General features: G+C 43.1%; 1 non-coding gene across 1 annotated transcript; it reads left to right on the forward strand.

Moving 5' to 3' along the window:
• Positions 1–5,634: 5,634 nt before the first annotated feature.
• Positions 5,635–5,706, forward strand: Trnaa-agc (transfer RNA alanine (anticodon AGC)). Its single transcript has one exon. It is a non-coding gene; the product is annotated as a tRNA-Ala (tRNA).
• Positions 5,707–8,871: the final 3,165 nt, after the last annotated feature.

The raw sequence follows: 8,871 nt of genomic DNA on the forward strand, positions 1-8,871 counted from the left end.
CTTTCTTTCTTTCTTTCTTTCTTTTTTTCTTTCTTTCTTTCTTTCTTTCTTTCTTTCTTTCTTTCTTTCTTTCTTTCTTTCTTTCTTTTTTGGTTTTTTGAGACAGGGTTTCTCTGTGTAGCTTTTTGCCTTTGCTGGATCTTGCTCTGCAGACCAGGCTGGCCTCAAACTCACAGGGATCCAGGGATCCACCTGGCTCTGCCTCCTGAGTGCTGGGATTAAAGGCTTGTGCCACCACTGCCCGGCTAGTTCTGAATTTCAATGGCATTTCCTATCTGAGAACACTAACCACTCAGGCTACATGCTTAGCCAAGCATTACTCACTGGCCAGTTGATGTGACCTTCCTAGACTAAGAGAAGCCATGTGATTTTTTACGAGTATCAGTTTGGCTCTGTCTCTGATTGTTTATTTAAGAAATGCCTTGTGACCCTGAAAATCTAAGTCATATTTGTGCAGAGATTTCTTTGAGGGGAAGCTGGGCAGAGCTATGCAGAAGAGATGTGAAAAAGAGCTGGCAGTGAGTGTGTGAGTGTGTGTAGGGGTGTGTGCTGAGTGAGGGATGTAGCTAGATGGGTAGAGAGAAAAATGTGAGGATGAAGAAGCAAAAATGTGAGAGAAGTGTAAAAGATGAAGAAGAAGAAATGCGGAATAAAGTATGAGAGGTAAAAGAATAAGAAGCATGAGAATAAGGTGAGAGAATGAATGAATGATGCAGTAATGTATGAAGAAATGTAACAGAGTAGAGAGAAGAAATATGTATAAAAGAGAGATAATGGAGATATGTAAAAAAGAGATGTAACTGTATATATGGGTGTGCAGGAGAGAGATGTATGTATGTAAAGAGAGATACAGAGCTGTATGTAAAGAGATGTGGCTGTGTGGAGCAAGAGAGAATTTCAGAGAGGATTTTTTAAGATGAAGTAAAGGAGAAAGTTACCATGAGAAAGAGTGTGTTTCTTTATTTTCCCATCAGATAGAAAAGGTCGAGCCCTTGCCACCTTTGTGGATTTTTTTTTTTTTTTGTATACTCTGCTGGTGACTGGAGGCTGCCCCTCCCCCCAGTCACCAATACACAGTGATGTTGAAAACGCTGTGAATGCAAGTGAGCTGGCCCTGCACATCATGGGAGAACTGTCTCTACAGCTTGCCAGCACACAGCACAGTGACAGTGTAAAACAGGTGACAGCATGTGTGCCACCAAGCTGGCCCAATGGCTTGCCTGCCCACAGCACTGCAGTGCAGATGGTGGCAATGGTGGGTGAGAACTGGCTTTGGCCAGTGTCTCCTCAGTTCATGGTGTCTAGTGTTAATGCAGGTAGAGAAAGACTCACCCTCCCTTAGCAGACTGGCCAGTAGGAATTTGACCAAACCACAGTGAATATATGGACAATGTAAATAGTCTTTTGGAGGGGCAGGACATGTGGGAGAGGTATGCACGGGAGGACTAAGAGTTGAGTGCAATCAGGGTTCATGAATGGTCTTCAAGAGGTTTTGATAATTGCCATATTGAAATTTTTAGATTATTATGTTCTTGACTAAACTGAAAAATTAACTTGGGCTGGAGAGATGGCTCAGAGGTTAAGAACAGTAGCTACTCTTCCAGAGGACAAGTTCAATTTCCAGCACCCACGTGGTGGCTCACAATCATCTATAATGAGATCTGGTGCCCTCTTCTGGCATGCAGGCATACATGCAGGCAGAACACTGTATGTATAATAAATAAAAATCTTTTCCTGATGGTGGTGGTTCACACCTTTAATCCCAGCACTTGGGAGGCAGAGGCAGGAGAATCTCAGTGAGTTCAAAGGCAGCCTGTTCTACAAAGTGAGTTCCAGGACAGCCAGGACTGTTGCACAGAGAAACCCTGTCTCAAAGAGCTGGGAGAAAAAAAGGAAAAAAGGAAAAGAAACTTTTTGATGATTGTTCAAATTTAAAAAAAAAGAAAAGAAAAGAAACCAGAACCTTTTTCTGTTAATATTGATTTACTTTAAAATTTGTTATTTTTATTTTTGTTTTATTTTATATGTGTTTTACCTGCATAAATACATCTCAAAGCCACCAGAGCTCGAGTTACAAACAGTAGTCATCTGTCATGTGACTATTAATTGGAAGGAGATCCTCCGGAAGAATAGTCAGTGCTCCTAACCACTGGCAATTCTCCAGCACTCAATAATTGTCGACTGTTTTGTTTTGTTTGTCTTTTCAGATGGGGTCACATGGTGTAGATCTTAGTTGTTCTGGACATAATACTTTAGCCAGGTATTCCCCAGAAGACTGTAGTGGCTGTTCAGAAGTCTGAGGCTGGGGAATGACTGGAACCCACAGACAATGGGACAATCTGATGTACTTTCCACCAATCAGTTCTTGCAGTTTCACCAATCAGTTCTTGAATTTTCTATTCTTATTGAAAACCCCAGAAACCAGATTGTCTTCTGATTTGGGACCTTTCTTTCTATTCTTTCATGGATTCCTTTTCACTGTGCAGAGGACAACATCCAGGGATACAGATGTGCTAGGTAGGAGCTCTTCTGCCAGGCATGTCCACTGGATACTGTCATTCCCAGCACTCAGCAGGCACAGCAGGCAGATATCCATGTGTTCAAGGCTGGCCTTGTCTACATAATGAGTTTCAGGATGGTCAGTCAGGGCTAAATAGATAGTATCTATCTGTAAAAGGAATAGATTGTCAATGAACTCACTCAGTGTATGTAAAGGATACAAGCATGCTTTCAGGCAAAACTATTTTATTGAAACCTATGGGAAATTATAATGCCATAGAAGGTGTGGAAAAGAATACATCCAGCATTAGGGTCTCCCCAGACATGAAAATGTGAAATCATAGCTGAACAGTATGTGTTTAAGCTGATGGACACTCAGGCACTGAGACAGATAACTCATATCTGAATCTGATAGCATTGAGTGTTTCTAAGTGACTCTCTAAGCCCTAGAGAGCGACAAAGGAGCTCACCTCAGTAAGTTTTATAGTGATAGAGAGATGGCTATAACTTCAAGGTAGCAGAGGCTAGTTAGGCCCAAGATCATTCTGAGCTCAAGACCATGAAGGTCAAGACCAGGATGTTCCCTGATAGAAAGTGAACAACTCATGTCTTGTCCTTCTAGGCAGAACTGTGACTGTTTCTGCCTCTAGCTCTACAATTTTCTCTGTACTGTCAAGCAGAAAACAAGACCACTAGATAGATATGTCAGCAGGAAACCCATAAGGAACAACCAGGAGACACTTAGAACCGTCCCTGGGTGTGCCAACCTTTGGCATGATGAGCCCCACCTCCATAGCACAGTGTTACACAGTGGTCATAATCACGATCACTCATTTCAAATATACTACAGCCACTACCTGTGCTCGAACAGTCTCTGACCCATGAGGAATCAGAGGCAGCTAGAAACTGTTCACATAGTTCTGGGTACAGAGTTGACATGGGGCAATGTGCGGTGTAAGTTCCCATACCCTCTGCTAGGTCTTCCAAACCTAGCAGGTCCAGGCAGTCATACCAGCCCAAGGCTCAGAATATCTTGTCTGGCCATTCTGAGCCTTTTAGCACCCCCATTCATTTCCTTTGAAGCCCCACCTCTAAGCCACATGTTGCCACCTGGTTGGATGATGGAGCTTCCACCTTATAATTCTATTTGGAATTTTGCATCTGTAGCTTGAGTGAAATAAATCTCCATGTGGGAAAGTATGAAAGCAGAGGTTATGGTCAAGGTCCCTGGACCATCCATGATCCTTCTAGACAAACTTTCAACTCTGGCATTCATTGTCTTTCTTACATTACTACTACATTTTTTTTATCAGATAAGATCTCACACTGTAGCTAAAGTCTATCTGGAACTCATAATGTTACCTGAGCTGACCTGTAATTCTCAGTAATCCTCCTGCCTCATTAGAGATTATGTAACAGAGTGTGTTCAGGTTATTTGATCTCTGTAAAGTAGAGAGAATAAGATTCTACTTGGTAAAGGTAAGGATCCATTCCCAGAGTTACTGTCCCAACACTCAAACTTCCTTTCCTTTATTCTTTTTCTTTCTTTCTTTTTTCCCTTCCTTTCTTCCCTCCTCCATCCCTCACTTCATTCTTTCTTTCCATACCTGTACCAGTAATGCCCTTGTTGAAATTGTTGCCCAGATGAGGCTAGAAAACAGCTATATCATCAAATGGTATTGAGTCATTGATGAGAAATCCAGAGTGTATGTGATGTCTGTTATTGGTTCCCACCCCCAAGGAATCATGTTGGTGTTAAAAAGCCGAGCAGTTGCCTACCGGTTCAGGGAAGGAATGGCTGAGAAAACTATAGAGGAAGGTTGTCTCTGCCCTCTTCCTCCATTCACAAAACCCTGGTTCTCTCTCCAGCATTGTATGAACAAGACACACAGAGATATGCTGGTCACTCCAGAACTGAGTTTGGGGCCTGAGGCTCAGAGATTCAAGGTCATCTTGGACTATCCAGCAAGATTGAATCCAGCCTGGGCTATACAACAACCTCTCTCACAGAGCAAGGCAGGGCCCATGACTTTCTGTTGGAAGAGGCGCTGCAGAAAAGCAAGTCAAGACTGAGAGCTGAACCAGACATGGCCCCACATGTAGCACAAATCCTAATTGGTCTTATAATCAAAACCTGGAGCCAGATATCTGGGTCAATGCTGAAAGATCAGAGAAGCAGAGCAGTCAGCTACCTCACCAAACCTCCGTTGAAAATGCTGAGCTCCTGTCTCTGGAGTCCTCACACTGAATGGCTCTGAGATCCTGTCTCCTCCCCCCTCATATTCCTGTCTCCCCCTCGCTAGTGCTGGGATGACAGGTGGGAGAAACCACTACTGCTTGGCTCTGTTTCTCCTTTAGACAGATTCAACCTCCTGTATCCCAGGGTGGCCTTGAACTCCTGATCTCCCTGCTTTCTCCTCCCAAGTGCTGAGATTAAAGATGTATGCTACAACTGCCTGGCCTCTATAGTTAATCTAGTGTTTGGCTCTTCCCTCTGATTTTGAGGCAAACTTTGCTTCTTAGAGCACACACCCACACACCTTTAATCCTGGCATCTGGGAGACAGAGGCAGGCTCCTTGACTCCATAAAAAGTTTCAGAACACCAAAAGCCACATGGTCAGACCCTATTTCAAAAACAGATTGGGATTTAGGAGGGGATGGTGGCTCACACTTATTCCAACAGAAGACAGAAATGGTATTGCCAATTCTTCTGGGAAAACAAACAAAAACATCAAAACAAACAATAAGCTAAGCATGGTGTCCACCCTTTTCACTTCAGTGCTCTAGAGAGTAAAGTAGGCTGATCTCTGTGTGTTCAAGGCCAGCCTTGTCTACATAGTAACTTCTAGGCCAGTCATTTCTACACAGTGAGATCCTGTCTTCATAAATAGTTTTTTGGCTGGATAGATGGCTCAGATGTTCAGAGCACAGACTGCTCTTTCAGAGGACATCAGTTTAATTCTCACCATCAATATCAGGTAGCACACAACCATCTCAACCTCAAGATCCAGAGTGACCCAACTTCTTGGACCTTTGTGTCACCTTCTTCCCTGTGAACTTTTCAAAACACAGACAACAACAAACACATAATTAAAAATTAAAAAAAAACAATCATTTGAAAAGTGGGATAAGTTGGAGGTGTAGGTCAGTGGTAGAGTTCATGCTTAGCATTCATGAGGCCCCAGGTTCAATTCCTGGCACCTCCAGTGCTTTCAAGCTCCTGTAGGTTACCAGCTTTCTTTTCTCCCCCCCCCCCACTTTACTATTGCTCGACAGTGCTGGTGTATGCCTTTAATCCCAGCACTCAGGAGGCAGAGGCAGGTGGATCTCTGTGAGTTCGAGGCCTGCCTGGGTTAGAGAGTGAGTTCCAGGAAATGCGCAAAGCTACACAGAGAAACCCTGTCTCAAAAAACAAAAAATCAAAAACAAAAAAGTGGGATAAATGAGCCTATCCACACATAAATTTAATAAATAAATAAATGAATATGTTTTTACTAAAATTAAATAAAGATGATTTCTAAGAGGTATTTTATTTATATACAGAAGACTGGGACAATTTTGTGATTAAAGGTCCAACCGTACTTTAATGTTTCTAAGGTAGATTCCTTTTATGTACTGCTAGGGTTTGGTCAACCATTTGCATGCCTGTGCTTGTGGAGGCCAAAAGAGGGTGCTGCCCTCCCACACCCGGAAAGGCAGAGAAATTTGAGCTAACACTTGAGTCCTAGAAATTGAACACCTGTCATTTGGAAGAGCGTCCAGTGCTCTTAGCTGAAGAGCCATCTCTCCATTCCCTCATTTACAAAAGGTTTAAATCCCCTATTTTCTATGATGATGCATGCACGGTAAAGGTAAGTACTTTCACACTGAAGCATACCCCAGGCCTTTTCAGAATTCCTTCAGCAATTCATTTGTATATTCATCCACACATTCATGTTGTTTGAGACTACATTTCATTTTCTAGTGGAGGCTACACTGGGATTCTTGGAGTAGACAGGCAAATACATGGGAACCTGCCTGCCTGCATCAGCCTACTTAGATTTCAGTTACAGGCATGAGCCTAAAATAGTTTTGTTGTTGTTGTTTTGTCTTTATGAGCAGGGAATAGACATCTATCCAGAACTAGTCTTTAACCCACACACTGAGCCATGCTGCCTTCCAACAAGAGATACTCCATCCTAAACATCTTAGTGTATCACCAAACCAGGCTCACAACCAAAGTTTGAAACCTTTGCATTGGCTGAGAAAAGCAGGGATGGATATGGGTGTGTTTCCTTAAGCTGTATGTTCCCTGTGGATTGCCTGTGAGTAGACTCCATGGTGTCTGCATGGGGTGACAGATCTCTGGGAGTTTAAGCAGTGGCCCTAGCCTCTAGGATTCTGAGATTCTCCATCACCTTCTCTGAAATTTATTTTTGGTTCCTTGCCTGCTTGATTTTGTGTGTATACTTTTGTTATAAGAGAGGCTATTGAAGTTTCCCTGGCTAGCAGTCAATGCACAATGTATCTGAAGGTGACCTTGAACTTTAGGATCCTCCTGTTTTTGCCCTCCCAAAGGCAGGAATTGCAGGTATTTGCCACCATGACTCATTTGTGTCAAAATGTCTAAGAATCATTGGACTCCACACACCCTTTCCTAAAAGTGGCTTTCAATCCAGACCAGATTCCAGAATCCCTACCCAGATCCTCCTCCAGATGTCCTACACAGGCTGGGACTGATGGCATCAAATGTGTCATCCAGAGATGGAAGGAATTAGAGATGGGGTGAAGGCAGAAGCTCATCCATTTCCTACCCCACAAGCATTGACTGCAGGTTGCTGATGCGTGGCCACAGTATCGCAATTTGGAAGGGGAAAGACCTGACCAGCCTACACAAAACCATGTTTCACAGATAGTAATAACTTATTTTATCTTTCAGACTGGAGAGCACGATTCAGAAGCTACAATCAGCTGAGGAAGAGGCTCAGTGTCTCAGATCCAGGGGTTTCAGCCCATGCTGGACCTGGAAGACATGAAACAGGGTGGAGGAGGACATGATTCCCTCTGAAGGGGATGTCCTCATGGCCATGTTCCTACTTGAGTCACTCTATTATCCTGAAGAGCTCGGTAGCACATAAAGATGGGGCCAGGTTAGAGTTTGGCATGAAGACCCTAGTTAGTGTCTTTGTCTCTCTGCCAGTGAATTACCACCCCCACCACCAACCCCGAAGGCCTAAGGTTATACTTGATGCACATGAGATCTACTGGTGTTTTAGGAATTTATCAGAGTTACTGTATCTGGATTAGAATGAACAACTGTTTTCTAGAAGTACACTGACCTTGAAGAATCCTTGAGGAAAACAGTTTCTGTTTTGCTGAAGGGGCATTGCAGCCATCCCATGACTTTGGTCACAAGGCATATGGGGCACACCTGAAGCTCTTATTTTATTATGTATTGCAAATGATACATAATAAAGGACTAGAGTCATAGGGGCATGTGATGCTCTCCTTTAGTAAGACATCCAAATTAGACTAGGGTCCTTGTTATAAGGAAATACTTTGTGTAACAATTAATAAATATGCCTTTGTATGGCTGTTCTGGGTTCAGTCCATCAGAGAATCTGGACTTTTCTGCTGCCACATAGACCTTAAAATTTCTTCTTGGAGTGCCTTCTTTCTTAAGCTGAACTGTGCTACTTGGTGTACCCTGACACACTGGACTTCCTGAGAACATGCTGGGCTGGGGGAGCAGACTTTCATAGGTAGAATATAAAACTACTTGGGCAATGTCAAAATATGTCAATAGCAGAGTGCATGCCTGTCTGTGATGTTAGGTCTCTGTGGGCTTTTGTGTTGTAAATCATGTGTAGCACTTTCTAGCAGGTATCCATTGGATCCTGTCTGAGACCGCTATGCCGGCAGTCTAGGATGTTCAGGTTTCCCCAGATTTAATTTTTCAATTAAAATTTAAATACTGGGATGGGTTTGTCTATGGCTGGGTATAGCACCTGAGTACAGGTGCCCAAGGAGGCCAGAATATATAGATACCCTGGAGCTGGAGATACAAATATTTGTGAACTCACCTAACTTGGCTTCTGGAAACTAAACTCAGTCCCCAACACTCTAGGCTTCTTCTATCTACATATTTTAAATATGAGTTTTATTTTGTATGTGTTCACACCAAAATCATGCAGTGCCTGTAAAGTTCGTTCTTAACAGGTGTCTGGTCCCTTGGAACTGGAGTTACAGAGGGTTGTGAGCCACCACATGGTTACTTGGACCCTAATCTAGGTCCCAGAAAGGAACAAGTGCTGTTGACTTCTCAGCTGTCTATCCAGCCCTCTTCTGTTGACATTTCTACTTTTGTTCAGAATGTAATAGGCAGTCCTGAA

The sequence above is a fragment of the Peromyscus maniculatus genome, chromosome 2 (assembly GCF_049852395.1).
Source record: "Peromyscus maniculatus bairdii isolate BWxNUB_F1_BW_parent chromosome 2, HU_Pman_BW_mat_3.1, whole genome shotgun sequence".
NCBI classification, from domain to species: Eukaryota; Metazoa; Chordata; class Mammalia; order Rodentia; family Cricetidae; genus Peromyscus; species Peromyscus maniculatus.